At 36.1% G+C, this 17050-nt stretch overlaps 1 long non-coding RNA gene across 1 annotated transcript in view; it reads left to right on the top strand.

The window, feature by feature from the left end:
• Window positions 1-375: 375 nt before the first annotated feature.
• The window catches only part of LOC141559652 (uncharacterized), a 41133-nt gene continuing 24458 nt past the window's right edge, over window positions 376-17050 (top strand). The window contains exon 1 of the long non-coding RNA XR_012487513.1: window positions 376-459. This is a non-coding gene — a long non-coding RNA (uncharacterized LOC141559652). The remainder of the gene's footprint in view (window positions 460-17050) is intronic.

The raw sequence follows: 17050 nt of genomic DNA, 5'->3' as shown, positions 1-17050 counted from the left end.
CACTCTGACCCGGAACTTCAGAAAAAGAACTCCACTCTCCTGCAATTGCCCACAGCCAACAGTCCCCCACTGTTTCTTTACTCATCTGATGCTGGTTCTTTCTTTCCCAGGGCCTTGTCTCAGCAGCACAGCTGGACCTAGGTTCCCAATCAGCCAAGGCTCACACTATCTTCCTGGACTCAAACTCCTACTCAACAAACTTTCCAGGAGGTGAAAGTCCCTGTGCTTCTGATAGAGGCTCTAGTCACACCCAGCTAACCCAGAGGGGTCACCACTGGATGTTTCTGAAGAGCTAATCTGGAGGTGTTGCACTTCAGACAGGTTAAATGCAGCCAGGAGTCTTTCTTCAGATCTTTTAGGCTTATAACTTGGACTCCTGTTCTGTCACAAGTCTTCTTGATTTTTCATTGATCTGTGTTTGCCCTGAGGTACAAATTTGTGCTGTTTGTGGGGGAAATGGTGAGTTTGAATTTTACCAACTTATTCCATCATCTTCCCATAATCCTCCCCTTATCATTTGACTTATTCTTGATGTCTCGTTTAGTCATTCACTTCCCCATTTATTCAATTCTAATTTTTAGTGAATTACTTTTCGGTTAGTTTTTATTCCCTTTTGCATTTGGTCAATTGAACTTTTAAATGAGTTGCTTTGTTCATTAGATTTTTTTCTCATTTCACAAATTCTGTTTTTCATTTCATCAAATCTATTTTGTAAGGAGTGATATGCCTTTTTTATTTCACTAAATCTGTTTTTAAGGAGTTTTCTTCAGATAATTTTTGTTTCCTTTTCTAAACTCTCCTCCAAAATTCTCATTTCCTTTCCTCATTTTTCTTCTAACTTTCTTTTAAGATCTTTTTTGAATTCTTCCAAGAGAGCCTTGTGAAATAGAGACCAACTCATAATTACCCTTTGGAGATTCATCTGGAGATGTTTTGCCAGACTGAGCTCATTGAAAACAGGGATTGTTTGTTGCCTTTCTTGGTACTTCCAGTGCTTGACACACTGTAGGTGTATTAACTGACTGACTGACTTTAGATCTGTAAAAGACCTTAAAAATACTAAAATTGGGTATTTCAATTTTCTCCTAATTTCCCATAATCCTCCCTGATACAGAAAGAATTGTATGATGTTTTTCTCCCTCTTGTGGCTTCAATAGTTCCAGAAATTTTAGATCTCAGTCAGATTTTCTTCTAAAAATATTCTTTAAAGCAAAATAAAAACAATTTTTAAAGCCACCATCTTGCAAGTGTTTAGCCTCCAGCATATATATTAGCAAAGATACATGACTCTTCCTTTGGTGGTGAAAAGGCCAAACCTAATGTTCATTCTGAACTACTTACTTCACTCTGTTTATCAAAGGGCTTTTGACATTTTCTTAGAAACACTTGAGCTAAGAAACCAGCAGTATTTAGCCTTCAAACCTAGCTAATATCTAGAAGAAACCCACTTGGATGGGAAAATCCCAGAGCTCCATTATGCATCCACTAATAATGCAATCTATGTAATTCAATTTTCTGGAAGATGTACCACTACCTTCTTTGCTGCTATATCCAAAGGCCTCCTGGATCTTTTCAACTGATTTACCATTAAAGCTTCCTATGTATGCCATTTTTCCCATTAGAATATAAGCTTTTTGAGAACAGGGACTTTTCCACTTTTAACTTTGATGTTTAACATAGGATTTTGCAAATAAAAGCACTTGATAAATGCTTCTTCAATTTTTTATTCATGGAAATTAGAAATTTTATTTGTTCCATAAATGCCAAACTCTAAATTAATTTACCTTACAAAGAGCAGAGGCTCCTGATTTTTATGTTAATATCTCAAATCTCTGGATATCTAAAAACCTTCCCACAACTCCATACTAAGCATTAGAGTCATATCTCAATGACGCCTGTTATTCAGAGCAAGGAGTAACATAACTCTCATTGTAAAAAATTTACTAGTAACCTTAGCTCTTCTCTCCTTGCTCCAATCAGCAGCATAACATATCTTCTGACCCCTGACTCACCATCCATCTTCAATTTCTCACCTACAGGGAGAATGCATTCCATATAGAACAAGAAGTATAAACAAATATACTACAGTTATCCCTTCCACACCTGAGTAATTAGGGATGCAGGGTCTGGAAAACCTGCCTAAAAATTTAGCCCTTTCTTCTTCAGAGAAGGAGTCTGATTTTTCCCCTTTTTCTTTTATGTGATATTTATACCTTGTTACCTTGTTGTAAAATTTGGGTTGCTATTATATAATACTATACATATATTTTATGCATTTATGAGCTTCTAAACTTTTTCTCTGTCATCTGTTCGTCTTCATACATCATCCACAACTTCCACAAAACTCCGCAAAAATCTTTATTTAATTTCTTATGCCTATTTATGATATATCAAAACCATGATAGGAAAAATCATGAAGTGGAAGAGATAACTATATAATAAGTAGCCTCTGTCCTAAATTCAAAGGTCCTTAGTATTTCTTTTGAACATTGTCACATTGTGGTAATTCTATGAATTGCTAAACTCTGGGTTTTTGCCTATTTTCACCTTTAAAACTTTCCTAATTTATTAGATGTAGCCCATTGCCTACTCTGATGTTAGATATCTAGATATCTACAAGACCTTATCTAACTTTGTAAAAATCCACAAGCTCCCAATCTTGACTCTCTCTCTCTCTCTTTGATGAGACTGGCCTTGTATGATATGTTCAGGTTACAGCCTAGAATAACATTCACAAGCTACTTTCTCTTTAATTGGCCGGAAGCAAAATAGCTAAAGGGATTTCAGACAGGAAAGATGACTAACTCACATCCTTAGAAGAGAACTTTAGAACTATAAAATAAATAAAATCCCCTATGAGACATAAGGATAAAAGAAGTGTTGAGGACATTCAAAGCCAGGCACAATACTATATCATGAATAAAGGTAGAGAGGAGGAGATAGAAGGTTCAGTGTAAGATAAGGGTTAAAAAAAAAAAAAAAAAAAAGCAGGATCACAAGAGCAAAATGTTCCTCTCATTTACTCTGCCTAAATACTTAAATACTCTTGGCTGAAAACCATTTACTGATTTGGCTTCTGAGACGAGGCATGTTTATGCATTTTTGTCTTAGCTTTTGTATACATGCTTGGGCATATCTATAAAAAAATGCCTGGGTGACATTTTTAGAAATCTAAAAATAAGAAAGCAAAATATGTCCAAATATATTCTAATAAATGCTATCTTCAGCACAACCCCTGTAAAATCACTTTCACATGAGATGAATCAATGAACTGTTTCTAAGATTTTAGAAACTGAACCCTATTCACCCATGGATTCTTTCCTTGGAGTCTCCAGAACCCCCAACCATCAACAGATTTCATGGGAACTGTGAGTTTGTATGGGAGGAAATTACATCTTTATTTTCACTAACCTGTATCTGAAATTTAAGTATTTCCTTTCATTATCTAAAACATATGATTTTGAGAAGAGATTGCATAAGCTGGATCAGAATACCAAAAAAGTCCATGATACAACAAAAATGAAGAATCTCAGTTCTAGTTTGTAAATAGGATATCAGTCATGATTGTTTTCTCAATTCTAGTCCCTAAACTCCTGGGAAAGATCTTTACCTATGCCAGCTGGACTAGGAGTCAAGAAGACCTAGATCTAAATCTGACCTTTGGCAGTTACTGTGTGACTTTGGAAAAGTCACTTATCCTTTTTGATCATCTGAATTTCCCCATTTTACAAATGGGGATAACAACATCTTATATATTTTACTTCTTAGAGTTGTTGTGAGGATCAAATAAGGTGATACTTGTAAAGAATCATAAAAACTTTAAGTACTATATAAACATTAATCTTTATTGTTAGTCTACCTTTGATGCAAAGTTTTTTTTCCTACCTCTGGTCCAATCTTCTACTGGCAAATATTTCTCAAAAGCATCATTCTATATCCATTGGAAAGAGGGTGGGGAATTACTTTTAAATTCAGGATTTTGAAATTTGATAAATCTTATGATTTAAAAAAATTAAATAACTGACTGATAAGAACAAAAAAGTATGAATTCCTTTAAAAAAAAAGTTGAGCAGTAAGTGACTTAATTATTCTCAGCAATTCAATGATCCAAGACAATTCCAAAAGATTCATGATAGATAGTTCTATCCACATTCGGAGAAAGAACCAATAAAAGTATCAAAGTATCAAAAGTGTATCATTTTTAATTTTATTTTTTTCACAGTGTTTTGTTGTTAGTTTTTTGTCTGTTTTCTTTCACAGCATGAATAATATAAAAATGTTTTGCATAATTGCATGTGAAAAACCTGTATTAAATTGCTTATTGGATCAGGGAAGGTAGAGAGAGAATTTAAAACTCAAAATATTTAAAAATGAATTTTAAAATTATTTTCCATGTAACTAGGAAAAAATAAAATACTATTCAAAAAATTACAGTCTTAGAGAGTCATGTAGAGGACAATAACTATATGACATATCCCATACTATTTTGACAAGAGAGAAAACTTGTCAAAGCTCTTGTTATTATGCATGAGATAAGGTAGAGGAAGGAGTATGGTCTAGGAAGTTGACCTCAGAGTCAGAAAGACTGTGTTTGAGTATTAATTCTCATGCATATTCAATGAGTGACTATTTTAAACTGAGCTACAACATGATCTCAGATTTGCATATAATTTTGGGGGGCAAATATAAAAGAATGAAGGGACCTCAGGACTTATCTAATCCTGAATCTGACCAAAAATCCTCTTGACAATATTTTTGACAAGTATTCATCTGACCTCTGTTTATGACTTCCAGTGAAGCAGAAATAATTGTCCATTCTACTTTTAAACAGCTCTACTATAAGAGGGTATTTCCCCCTTACTTTCAACCTAAATCTGTCTCTCTCTGTGACATCTACCCATTGCTCCTAATTCAGTTATCTGGAGCCAAGTAAAACACGATGAATTCCTCTTACTATGACAGCAATTCAGATCAAAACCCTTTGTTTGATTTTAGAAGCCTTTACAACTTGGTCCCCTCCGACCTTTCCAATATTCTTTTGCTTTATTCCCTTCCATGCCCTACACAGGCATCTTTACTGTTCTTTGCACAAGACATTTCATCTTCAAACAGCTTTTTCACCAGTGGTCCCCAGTGAGTTGAATGTTTATTCTCTTCCTTCTCTTCCTCCTGGCTTCCTTCAAGCGAAGTTTTACTTTCCACAAGAAGCCCTTCCCAGAACTCTTTAATTTTCATGCCATTCCTCTGAGACTACCTCCACTTTATGTGTATATATACCTCATTTATACATAGTGTTTACATGTTGTTTTCTCCATTAGATTATAAGCTCCTTCAAAGTAGGAACTTTTTCTTTATTCCTAACTTCTTCCCTTCCTCCCTTCCTCCCTTCTTTTGTTCTTTTTTCTTTCTTTTTTTCTTTTTTCTTCCTTCTTTCCTTCCTTCCTTCCTTTCTTTCTTTCTTTCTTTCTTCCTCCCTCCCTTCCTTTCTTTCTCTTCCTTCCTTCCTTCCTTCCTTCCTTCCTTCCTTCCTTCCTTCCTTCCTTCCTTCCTTCCTTCCTTCCTTCCTTCCTTCCTTCCTTCCTTCCTTCCTTCCTTTCTTTCTTTCTTTCTTTCTTTCTTTCTTTCTTTCTTTCTTTCTTTCTTTCTTTCTTTCTTTCTTTCTTTCTTTCTTTCTTTCTTTTCTATAGTAAAAACAAAAGCTCACACTCTGTCTCCACCCCTCAGCCCATTTGCCATAACCCGGCAGGCCACATAAATGTCCTCAGCGGGCCACATCTGGCCTACGGGCCCATAGTTTGAGAATCCCTGCTCTAGATATTGTTATTGTTATTGTTGTTTGTCCTTTGTCCTTGAAGAAAACCATGACATCCAGGAGGGGATGCCATGACATACTTGTTAATTGGATTTAAGTGAGGGAGGGCTGTGCAAAGTCTCACTTTGCCCTCCAGAGCCCTGTGTCCAATGACAAGGACGATCAGAGATGGCCCTGGATACAATGGGAGAACTTGGCCTTTAGAAGCTAAGTTCTTCAACAGAGTAGCCTGGATAGGCCACAGTATATTAGAAGTAATCACCTACCTTGTTCTCATGCTATACCTCTCTTAATACAGTCTAAGATAGGCCTGCTTTTGGGGCTACTATGTTACATTGTTTTAAATTGAGATTGGGATCTACTCAATACTTCTCCTTCATCCAAGATCTTTTTTACAGAAACTGCTAGCTGTGACTTCTCTATTTTGTATTTTTGAAGTTTATATTCTGGATCCAAGAATAAGACAGCACAATCCTATTTTTTACCCCTGATTCTGTCACAAGCTATCCTTCCTAGCTTCATATCATCCACACAATGCCTATTAACAATGGATATCATTCCTTAATCTCCATTTAAGGCCCTCTTCCCTGAATAACTTTGAAGGAAAATTCTAACCAGTGGCCATTTTGTCCCAGTGATAAAGTTCAAATTCTTCCAACAGAGGCAAATAAAATGTACACACACACACACACACACACACACACACACACACACACACACAATCATGTGAAATAAATATAGTGCAAAATGAGATATAATAAGAGTATAAAAGAAGGATAGTTAACAGTTTCAAAGAGTTCACAGTGTAATATATTGATCTGGGAGTCATCAGCATAATAAAACCCAAAGAAATGATACAGTCACTAAAAGAATCTAGAAACAGACAGCTTTTTACCTTTCTTTGTATCTGCAGTAATTGCCACCATGCCTGGCACATAGTAGAAATTTGGTAAATGTTTTTTGATTAAATATATCCTTCCTTCATCTCTATCTTGATTTCTAGTCTTACTTTATTAACATTGAAAGGACTCTTTTATCAATGCAATAATCCTGTCACAAAAAGAAATAATGTCATCACTTATCCCCAATGTCTCTATGCCTTCCTTTTCATTTATAGTGAGAATCTCAATATAGATGTAGGATTATTTTTTTTTCTTCCAGTAGTCAATCCATTATTGGTCACTAGACAAAAATTTCTTTAAATTAATGTTTGAGATAGTTTAAAAATCAGTTGATTCTTAACATCCTAGGACTAAAAAGGATAGACTATTTTTATATTACAAATAATTACAATAATTACAAAATAAATTATATTACAAATAATTACCAAAAAATATAAACTTAAATATTCCAGATTAATTCCTTAGGTACTACATAGTAGAAATAGCCTATTAGTTTACCTATAGGCAAAACCTATCCAGCTTAGTAGACCTTATCAGAGGGTTGTTTTTTTTGTTTGTTTTTTTTTCCCCTCTATTGGTACAGCTTTTGAGAATGCAATGTCACCTCCATGCCATGATGAGGCATCAGAACAGGACTTATGTTGAGGAGAGATAATACAAATTGCAGATAATACAAAAGCCACTTACTGTCACTCACATTCATTCACTTACATGTCTCTCCATTCTCAGGCACTACACTTTTCCAAAGTCCCACTATTGATGGCTACAGAACCCAGATTCATGGTGTCAGGAAGAGACTCTGGGTCACATAGATAATCTGCTTAAGGATAATGGAGTTGACTACAATTTGACATTGATTAATTATAGTGTCCAATTTGAATTCACTGCCATTTCCCCATCTGAGTAGATAGGATTTTTCTATATCGTATTGTTTATACAGATAATCTAAAGCAGAGCTACTTGGAAATTAGAAATGTTGTCTAATAATGACTCAACGTGCGCCATGCCCTGAAGACACATAGGTCACGGATAGAACAGATGCCTTATAATCTAGGATTGTGGACTTGATCCAGGGCTCATAAATGTGAAGGAATCCCATTTATTTCTCAATAGTTAAATTGTAGACAAGATAACAATTTAATTTGCTCTCCTCGCCAACCATGCGTGCCCTCTATTGAAAGGTAGAATGCTTCTCTACCTAAAAATAGTTCTCTTTTAGTTTTGTGTACATATTATACACGCATACATACATATACATGTGTGTCTATACATATATAATTTAGAGTTAGGACACACACATTCAAGTCTCACTTCTGACACATAGTAGCTATGTGATTATGTGCAAATCACTTAATTTCTAAGTCCCTCAGCAATTTTCTAATGTAATAAATTTTAAGAGAATTTCCAATCTGCATTGGTGAATGGAGTTCCCATACCTGTTGTCCCTTGTACTGCTAAAAGATAGAACACACACACACACACACACACACACACACACACACACACACACACACAGGTTTTTGTTGTTGTTTTTTGCTGAGACAATTGGGATTAAGTAACTAGACCAGGGTCACAGAACTAGGAAATGTGAAGTATCTGAGGTCAGATTTGAACTCAGGTCCTCCTGACTTCAGGGCTGGTGCTCTGTCCAGTGCACCACCTAGCTGCCCCTATCCATACATCTTTTATACTGTTATGTTGCATTTTGTTGTTTAGTCATTTCAGACTTTCCATGACCCCATTTGGGAGTTTTCTTGCCATAGATACTGAAGTTTGCCATGTCTCTCTCTGTTTCATTTTCTAGATATGGAAACAGAGGCAAACGGGATTAAGTGATAAGTCAGAAGTGAGACTTGAATATATTCTTACTCTAAAGTGTATATATATATACATATATATGTATATATCTGTGTGTATATATATATATATGTGTGTGTGTATATATGTGCATTTATGTGTATGTATGTATTGACTACATGATGCTTAGACCCTATTTGAATTAACTAAATTTTTTTGTTTTCTTACATGAACTTTCCTGTTCATCATTGGAAACAGTCCTCTTAAAAAGCATGCAAACTTTCCTCTACTCACATTTTCCCTGTAGTTTGTGATTCAAGATTTTGATTATCTTCATATCTGAGGTCAGCTCAATCTCATCATCAAATAAATTGTTGACACATATTTCTTAATGCAGCTTCCGCTGAACTGCTTAAGACTAAGGGAGCTAGATTGTATTCTAATTTGTATGGACTCGAATTTTTGTTGGATATTTTTAAAGGCCAAATTCAGTATGTAAAATAGTGAGGAGGGTTACATATATATCTATATATACTTTTGAACATTCCACAATAAGCTGTGAATGGGTGATTTCATCAATGGGTTATCTCCTTTCACCAATCCAAATGGCAACTGCTCTACATGTTAGATGACTTTTATTAGTTGATAAGAACAAAAATTTACATCATCTGGTGGCCAGCCCTCTGGAGATGAGCTTCTTTTAGAGTTAGCAAGATTAACTTTCAGTTGACCAGTATCTGGCCTGTTTTCCACAGCTGTGCTTTCCTCTCAAAATTGGTAGGATATGCCTGATAAATTTATATTCTATTAGCACAGTCTTCATAAATGCAGGATCACCGCAACACTACAATGAAGCACTAGAGAAAGCCTAACAGGGACTCTTTTATACACACAGATAACATATATTTATATGCTTATGAGACTTTTTTCAGTTTTTCCTAACTGCTATCATTCAAGTTATTTCCTGAATTATCTTTATTCTTTTAACTTACTCTGTATTGATTCAGGTTCTTCACATTTAGAACACAAAATTTTGCAAGGGTGAATGTTGAAAATTATCTGTATATATTATGAAAATAAAAAGCTAAAAGAAAATTGGGATTATCGGGGATAGTAATTAAATTCTGTTTTAAAAGCATAGGGCTTAAAGCATTACACCTGAAGTCAGTAAGACCTAAGTTCAAATTCTGCCACTTACTGGGTTTTTGTGACTTTTGAGCAAGTCTTTTAACTCTCCCTTTGTTCCTCATCTATAAAATGGGAATAATAAGAATAATAAAAGCTTCTACCTAATGAGAAGATAAAATAAGATAATATTTGTAAAGCACTTTGCAAACCCTAAAGCATTATATAAATGATAGCTATTATTGTTATCAGCATGATTTCTTAATGAACTAAGTATGCTTAATGATTAACTCAGGGTGAGTGAAGATATTCTAGATGTAGGCCAATATTTGCTGTACTTCTACCCAAGCCAAATTTATTTTGGCCACACTTCCAACTGCCGACGTCAATCAGGTCCTTTGCTTCTATGGACCTTATCAAAAGCACTATATATGCCTTACCAGGTATCCTAACCTACATAAATATTTAAGGAAAAACAATAAATTTAAGAAAATTAAGATGTGATCATAGTATTTAATGAGAGGGCATTGCTTCTGAAGAGAAGCACAAAACTCAAAAGGGATGATGTAAATTTTTAGAGAATCAATCCATCTTCTTTCTAATGGAAGCTTATGAGCAAATACAAGTTAGAACAAGTTTTCTAAAATGTGATCAATTATATAAATAAACTTAAACTTTAAGAGATGAAGGGAAGATGTATTGCCATAAACATAATGTCTCACATTTATATAGCTTATGAAATATTGTTCTTAACAATCTTGTGATTTAGTCATTACAATTATTTATTATTCCTATTTTGTAAATTAAATTTCAAGGACCTCACTCATAGTAACATGAATAGGAACTGAACTCAACCCCAGGTTTTTTCAAGTCAGTTGCTCCCTCTGCTAAAATATATTGGCAATAATGGCAGGGAGAAAGGAAAAGGAGCAAAGTGAAGGGAAGGAAGGAAGGAAGGAAGGAAGGAAGGAAGGAAGGAAGGAAGGAAGGAAGGAAGGAAGGAAGGAAGGAAGGAAGGAAGGAAGGAAGGAAGGAAGGAAGGAAGTGCAGGGCAGGAAAGGAAAAGAAAAGAGGCGGGTTGAAGAGAGGGAAAGGAAAGTAAGGGAAGAGAAGGAGAGGTAAAGGAAAGAAAAGATACCTTTTGTAAAGGATCAAAATTATAAATAAATGCCCCACTGGTATTCATAAATTGCTGTTCCTTGTTGGCTTCATGATCATTTCTCTTAAGGAGCTCAGAAAATGCTAAAGTAGTGATTTTAAGCTAGTACAAGTGACTGGTGTTCAAATTACCTCCCAAGGGACTTCATTTTCCATGTAGAGCATACTCACAATAAAATAAAAGAGAAGATCACAGGTATTTCAAGTCACATTAAAACATAGTTATTTTAAATAATACTATATCCTTAGAGATCAAAATTCTAGCTATAAACTATGAATTGAGTTGCCAGGAAAATTCTTTGCCAGTTTTCATGGTGGGAAAGTCGATTTATAAACTAACTGCTGAAGAGAATTCTTTGAGCTTAAATGATGCTATTATAATAGAATCTTTCCTTTTTCATGGCCATAACACACCTGATGAATATTTCACAAATGTGTCCTCTCCCTGACCATTAGAATAATCCTGGGGAGTAATGAAAAAAAAAACCCCTCCATTCAGATTTAGTCAAAAAAGGAAATAATCTTCTATGAAAATAACTGTGCATATCAGTTGAAGTTGTGGTTTCCAAACTATTTAACATGGAAGAATTGATGTAACTTATCCATTGGCTACAACTCTGCATTATATGCATGGATTAATTAGGGTATTCTGTGTTATAGCCTTATAGCTTATTCATCACATCAACAGTTTAGCAGCTGGACAGCTCCAGATGCACTGAGGTTTTCTGGCCAAAGGACACTGACCTTGCATGATTAAAATGAGAGGCACATACTAACACCCTGCAGAGTCAACTAACTATAGACCCATATAGAGAATACAAACCCTTGGACAATAGAAATCATACCAAGCTTCAAGAAAAGTATAATTACTAAGAAAACAATTACCTTCACAATTCTGCTGAGCTCCATATTCATTTGTTCAGTGAGGTTCAATGTTACTTATTTCCATGAGGTTTTTATCCAATCTTCAATGCTCGCCTGAAGAAAGGTTTCATGAATAACCCATGATTCTTTCTGTATACTGAGCAGTCTACAACCCCTCACTGCTTCTATCTTTGGCAATGGAAACTTACTCCGAGGTCAGGGTGATCTTTAGCATATATCTTGTGTCAACAAGTAAGACATAGGGACTTTTTAAGCTGACTAAAAATATGGGCAGATTGAGCACTACAAGCTATTTTAAACCATACACAGTATTTATGATGTCTTTTCGATGGCCCTTGTGATCTACTGATATGTGGAAATAGCTTACTAAGCTAAACACCAGCCTTGAAATACTGAATGATTCCCTGGGGTTTGAGGGTCAACAAGGGAGACAATATGACACCAAACAGCTAAGCTGAACTTTCTATAGTGGAAACAAAGGTCTATACTCAACAGAGGGTCAAAACATGGACACTGGGAGGCCTACTTTTCCATTAGCAATTTCATTCTTGGGAAAGTAAGGATTTTAAAAGGCCTAAAACAGGCCTGTCAAGTGTCTGTTGGCCTGGAAAGTTACAGACCTATTTTCCCTGGAATCCTTCTTCAGGCAATGTAGCACAGATAATTCAGAATACAGCCATATAACCACATCTTCATGCCATCCAACTACTTCCCCTCCCCATTCCATTCAGTGTTTTCACTTTAGTGACAGACTAGACAGACTAGCTCATTCTTAACCTTCACAAGCTAACTCTGTCTCCAGACTGTTAGAACTAATTAAAAGTGGTGAGCTGATTCCCCTAGAATGTATTACATGCTTCTGGATAAAAGACAGATTATCATATCATATTGTCTCACTCATGTCAATAAAGACGGTTTCATATTTACAGAGTAGTATAGGAAAAAATGGTTTTTTTGGTCCTTCTGTTCTGCTAGTCTGATGATAAGAGCTGAGGTTTATTTTTTAGGATTCACATTGGACATTGTAATTCAATATCCAATATTCAGAATACAAGGAACAAAAGTGTTTTAGCTTCTTTCAAGTAATCTAAGGACTAAGAAGCAAGCTATTAGTCAAATGACACTTACAGCATTTTTTTTTCAGAAGGTGGACTTCATTCTTCTGTTAAAAACTTATTTAGGTACTTTGTAATAATAGAGTGGCTTTCATTATTGGGGAATCAGAAATACTGTCAACTAATTTTATCCTAATAATTATTTTGGCTAACATTTATATAACTCTTTAAGACTAGCAAAACACTTTATAAATGTTATCTGATTTGATTCCATTATCCTCATTATACAGATGGGAAAAAAAACTGAGGCTGAGAGACAAAGGGTCTTGACTAGGGCTATACAGCTAGTAAGTATCTAGAGGCATAATTCAAAGTCAGGTCTTCTTGCTTCCAGGAGCTCTATCCATTATACCATATAATTGCCTCAAATGTTTTTTTTTTCCCATACTAATTTTCACAACACATCCAGAGTTATAACTGGCATGTGGGGAACAGGACTTTGGTCCAAAGGTCTAACCTCTGAATTGAACTTACCAATTCTGAAATGATAGGCTTTCGCATGACTCACCCCCAACCTCAACAACCAGAGGCATGGGACACAAGGAAAATTCTCTGAAGAATTGATTGCCCAGTTGGTGCAACTATACCTGTAATTGGACTGTCCTCCTTTTTTGCCATATATACTCCCATTGGACTATCCCTGTGCTATCATATCTGCCACATCCACCTCAGCCTCAGCTCACCTTAATTTGCCCCAGATTCAGTTTAAACTGTTTGCTACTTTGCACATATGGCCATATGTCATGACAAATCTCTGCCTTTTAGCTTGAACACATGCCCACAAATAACATACTAAGGTTTTGTTTTGTTTTTTTAATTTTATTCCGAGGTTCTAAATTACCTGGGAGCTCTAAGTTGAACAACATAAGACATTGCAGAAAAAAAAAATTAAATCCATCAAGGGGGAAAAGGAAACATTTACCTCTCACAACTATCTAGGGATTCTTAACATTCAAATCACATGAGAGCTCCTAACAGCTCCGTGAGGTCCACTACAATCTACAGCATAATAGAAATGCATGCTTAGGGGCTCCTTAATATGTGTATTATTGACACAATAGACCATAATGGCATTAAGCCTGGATCTGTTGTGTCCCAGATCTAATGTTTTCCTCTTTAGCTGGTAGATTATTAATACATTAGACTTTAACAAATCCCTGGATTTATATCAGTTTCAGTTCATTTTACTAAAACCTCCTTCAATCCTTTTTTTAAAAATAGGGTTCTCAATGGGATTGACCACAATGGCTCCTCCAGAAATATCAGTCTTTTTTTGTATCTTTATGATAGACTCTTATATTTGCAAATCTCAGTCTAAGGGGAAAGTTCTAAGAGTGATCAGAGCTATGGGCTTGCTCCAAGAAGCAAGAAGCAAGAGTTTCAAAGTGAAGCAGAATCCAGGGATTAGACTCCTCAAAATCTTCATCATTGTCTACCTATGATTACTTGCCCTTGCCTTTCTTGAGGATTCTTTGATCATATTTCTGTCTCTACAATCCCTTCCATTTCATTTTTTCCAATAGCCCTGGTTTTCTTCACACATATACACACACACACTCACACACAACATGTACATACACACACCCTTTACTCTCACTGTTATCTCATAACTTACCTTCTTTAAGGTATTCACTTTCCCCCTCAGCTGATGCTCCTTTTGGAAACTACAAAAAACATCAGAAATATGTGTAAACCACGAATATATTCTAATTTCCTATACCTTTGTTCTGCAATTTCCTTGTACCTAAATTTTTACAGACTTCAAATTATGGGTAAATTGCTATGGATATTGTAGCAGAGTCAGACTGGTATTCTGTATTGCACAGTGGGAGAAGGAGAGAAAGAAAGTGAAAATTTAGATATTGTTACAGGTGTAGTGGGGATCACAAATCTTTGCTTCCCTGACCTGAGACAGTGCCTGACAGAATACATACTCATTGCCCTCCTCCTTCCTCCCCCCCTCTTTTTTCTGTCTTATCTCCCTCTCTCTTCCTCCCTCCTCCTTCCTCTCTCCTGCCTCCCTCTCTCCTCCCTTCTCTGTCCCTCTTGCTCCATCCTCCCTCCTTCTTTCTAATATTTGGGATGCAATACTTAGTTATCACAGTAAGTCAGCCTTGCTCCACAGTGGGGAACAGACTAGACTGGAAGACGATGGGAGAGAGTGAAGGAGTGGGGTTTCCCAGGTCCACTGGGAATGCTGAGAGAAATAGAAACAAACACACTCCTCACTTAGACACTGAGAAATTATAGCTATGGTAACTTTGCATGATCTGGGAAGAAAGAGCTGCTTGTAAGGTTCAAAAGGACAGGCTTCCTTAAGTCTGTGGGAATTCTGTAATATGTGAGGTTTGAGGATGGCAATTGCAGTAAAAGGGAAGACTCTAGAAATAAAGACACCTAGAACTGATTTTAAGTTGTGGTACAAACATGTCAGGGAGTCTGGAGACAGATACTGTTCCCCAGAGAAAAGCAACCATTTGCTGGGCACTGAGAATTTCAGGCAGAACAGTCCAAGAATGAAGACTGAGAGCAAAAATTTGCTTCATTGATTGGGAAACTGGGCAAGTCACCTAAGTACTCTGGACATCAATTTCTTCACTTATAAAACAAAGGAGTGTGACTAGATTTTCTTTGAGATTTCCCTTTTCCGTTTCCTTTCACCTCTAGATTTTCAGTCCTGAAAACTGCAGTAAGCAAGGTTTTTAGGTGGAGTCACATGGAATGGTAGGGAAAAAATCAGGGCAGGAAGCAGTGACCAGTGACATTCCATCTGCAAGAGTTGCTAGGGTATAACCAGCAATGCTGTGCCAGAGAACTATGCTAACAAAGAGGAGAAACCTCTGGGCACCACATCATGGAAAGGTACAAGTCTCTGGAAGGAAGGGAGGAAGGAAGGGAAGGAAGGAAGGGAAGGAAGGAAGGAAGGAAGGAAGGAAGGAAGGAAGGAAGGAAGGAAGGAAGGAAGGAAGGAAGGAAGGAAGGAAGGAAGGAAGGAAGGAAGGAAGGAAGGAAGGAAGGAAGGAAGGAAGGAAGGAAGGAAGGAAGGAAGGAAGGAAGGAAAAAAATAGGAATGATAGATGATGGAAGGAAAAAAGAAGGAAAGGAAACATAGATAAGGAAACTACCTGCCCTCAAAGTACATGCATTCTACTGGGGAATATGACATAACATACATACAAGCAAATACAAAATATAAATATACAAAATAATTCAGCTTCAGATACTTACTAGCTGTGTGTCCTTGTACAAATCATTTAACCTCATCTACCTCAGTTTCTTCATCTATAAAATGGGAGTAATGATAGTACCTACTTCCCAGGGTTGTTATGAAGATCAAAAGAGAGAATAATTATAAAGTGCTTCTTAGCACAGTAACTGGCATATCATAAATGTATATAAATGTAGCTGTTATTATTAATTTCATGAGATAGGATACTACTATGCCAGGTTTCAGTAAGATAAATCAAGTCTCAATTTTTAAAATAATACTATGCAGTTCTCAAAGAGGAAGCATGGCATTGTGTGTAGAATCAGGAAGACTTGGGTTTGAGATCTGCCTCTGATATATAGTAACTATGTGGCCCTGGGCAGGCCACTTAATCTCCAAGTGACTTAGACAACTCCCTAAGATTATGAATCATGGATAGCCACCCCATCTGCAAGGACTGAAGTTTCTATACCAGACTATTGAAGCAACCCCTAAACTGTCTATCTCACTGTTTCTCCTTGGTCTACATTAAAGATCAATACTATCAATGTCATAATCTACCTCATGCCTGACACGTCTAATTTGCCATGTCATGAAAGAACCTTAATGATACTAGAACCTATGAGGAGGGGGTCACCTCTGCTTGTTAATTTAGAGCTTAGTTTCCCTTTGCCAACCACTGAGTTGGCAAATTAGAAAGATTACTGAACCCTGCAGTTTCTCTTAGATCCTCAGATGGAAGAATATCTTTATTCCCTCAATATCTGAAATACATTTCCAAGTGATTTTCCCAATTAATATATAATCATTCACTAACCTTTTAAAAGGAAGGATAGCATAAACAATCAGTTATTCATACATTCAGTCTTTGATTCAACAAGCATTTATTAGATGCATACTATCTGCAAAGTATGTTAACTTCTAGGGATGAAAAGACAAAAGTAAAATATCTCCTCTCAGAAAGCTTATGCTCTACTGGGAGAAAACTATGCATAAACATATAAAGAGAAAATAAATACAAATTAAATACAAGGTAATTGGGGGGGCA

This window comes from Sminthopsis crassicaudata, chromosome 3 (genome assembly GCF_048593235.1).
Source record: "Sminthopsis crassicaudata isolate SCR6 chromosome 3, ASM4859323v1, whole genome shotgun sequence".
Lineage (NCBI taxonomy): Eukaryota > Metazoa > Chordata > Mammalia > Dasyuromorphia > Dasyuridae > Sminthopsis > Sminthopsis crassicaudata.
This window is presented reverse-complemented; position numbering and strand designations above follow the sequence as displayed.